The following is a 2,211-nucleotide window of genomic DNA, read 5'->3' on the forward strand; positions in this document are numbered from 1 at the left end:
CTCCTCTGGACTCTGCCATCATCTCAGAAACGCGACTGGGCTGCATGCTTACTGCATGTGCTCTTTTGCTATAATAGCATGCCGCATCAGGGCACTGGAGAGTCACCGTTTTTCTTGATGTTTGGCAGGGATCCTAGGCTGCCTATTGATTTCCTTCTAGGCCGCGTTCAGGACCCAGTGCCTGGAGAAGTACAGGACTGGGTGGCCGAGCACCAAGCCAGGATAATGGTGGCTTTTGAGGGAGCTCGGGCACGGTTGTCGCTGGCCGCTGACCGTCGTAAGGAACGGCATGACCAGAGAGTCCACCCTGTTCCTTTAAAGGTCGGTCAGCTGGTGTATCTTCGAGATCACAGCGCCCGGGGCCGGCACAAGATCCAGGACCTTTGGAGCTCTGTGGTCTATCAGGTGTTGAGGGCACCCCAAGAGAACGGGGCTGTTTATACCATTGCCCCCGTGGGAGACTTGGAGAAGGTTCGACATGTCCACCGTGACATGTTAAAGGCACAGGTCAGCCTAGACCCGCCTACACCTGGTCCACCGGTTCCACCCCCACCTGTACCCGCTGACTCAGAGCAGACCTCTCTGAGTGACGACGAGTTGTGGCTCCTTGTCCCTGAGGTACCCTCACACCCTGTAGCACCTGTGGTGTCACTTCCCGATGCCTCTAGAGTTCCATCGGTGGAGCTCAGGTCTACTCCCAGTGTGATTGTAGCACCCTCGACCTCTGCTCCCACAGGTGTCCCTCGGGCTCTGTTGAACAGTCTGAGGTGAGTGGGCCACATTTGCGGAGAACAGCATGTTCAACAGCTGGTCAGCACTCAAATGTTTATCACTTGCCACGCCCTGTTGAATCTGCGTCAGTTGCTAATGCTCAGCTTGCCATATTCAGGCCATGGTGTTAGGTTCCTTGAGTTATTGTCGGGGCGCCAATACAAAAAAAAAGGGGGGTGGATGTAGCCAGATGGGCTACTCGCCTTCCGTTTTTTTCTTCTCTCATTCTCTCTCGCTCGCTCTACCACCCTCGCTCTCTTTCCGCTGCACTCGCTCCTTGTATCAGGTGATTGGGTTAATTGGGAACCCACCTGCACATTGATTGCAGGGTGGCGCTAGCCCGTATAAAGCTAAGCCGATGTTTTGTTGGATTAATCCCTCCTGAGCTTCTGGTGCGATACAGCAGTAAATGCTGGCGTACTGCGACGGACTGATCAGCAAGAGCCGATTATATGACAGCTACAGGTATGCTCTCGCTTAACCTCAGATTCCCTCCGAATACTGGAATTTGTGTTAATATACTTTTCCGGCCTGTTGTAGCGCAGCAGTCTGTTTAATTCTGCCATTGCGGAGAGAGGTGTTCGTGTTATCTCCACCAATGAGAGTATAGTGCCTCCGGTCCTGGGGTAAGCCGTTAGAACTACTTTTATTAGCATTCATAGCTATAAGAGTTTAAGGTTACATTTATCTGTTTCAGGGTTTCACTGCTGTACTCACCCCTCCATGACAAATTGCCCAACCTAAATTGGAAGAGTGAACTGCCTTCTCAGCTGCTGTTGTGAACTCCTCCTTGGTGGAGTCTGCTGTCTTGTCTTATCTTGTTTTTATTAAGTAGGCTTACCTTTTTTTGGGTTCGCCTGGTGTTCTATTTTACCCTGGACTGTTGCTCGTACCCACGCTTCTGTGATCGGGCTGAAGTGATTCTCTGCCCGAGTGTCGTGCTGGGACTCTAAATCGCCTGGGTGGCCGGTCTCAGCCGGTGGGGAGCCAGACCGGCCTACGCCTGAGAATAATTATTACCAGCACGAGTGGTAGTTTGACCCGTGGGGAATAAGCCTTTCCTGTGTGTGTGTGTGTGTGTGTGTGTGTGTGTGTGTGTGTGTGTGTGTGTGTGTGTGTGTGTGTGTGTGTGTGTGTGATTTCTTTTATTAAAGTGTGTTTTAGTCTTTTTATGATTTGTAGCGAGCCTGACGCTCAGTGTCCTCTTATTCTTTTAACATATTTTTCTGTGTTTATTTCAGTGAAGGAGGACGAGCCAGTGGCCCTGGGACCTCAGGTGGTGGGTCGTTTTCACACTTTCTTTTGTACAGCACTGGGTGGTCTGCAGTGATTCTTTTTGTGTGATTTCCTTTTGGTTCCACGGCTGCTGGTAAGTCCAAGTTCCACGATGGTTTTATTTTTACTGTAGGACACTGTCAATAATGATGCTACATCTTGACC

The 2,211-nt window shown here is 50.8% G+C and overlaps 1 long non-coding RNA gene across 1 annotated transcript; it reads left to right on the top strand.

The window, feature by feature from the left end:
• The first annotated feature begins 1,036 nt into the window (after window positions 1–1,036).
• LOC143421335 (uncharacterized) lies at window positions 1,037–1,990 on the top strand. The gene is made up of 3 exons (XR_013100969.1): window positions 1,037–1,236; window positions 1,317–1,397; window positions 1,469–1,990. It is a non-coding gene; the product is annotated as an uncharacterized LOC143421335 (long non-coding RNA).
• The last annotated feature ends 221 nt before the right edge of the window (window positions 1,991–2,211 follow it).

This window comes from Maylandia zebra, linkage group LG12 (assembly GCF_041146795.1).
Source record: "Maylandia zebra isolate NMK-2024a linkage group LG12, Mzebra_GT3a, whole genome shotgun sequence".
In the NCBI taxonomy this organism is placed as follows: Eukaryota; Metazoa; Chordata; class Actinopteri; order Cichliformes; family Cichlidae; genus Maylandia; species Maylandia zebra.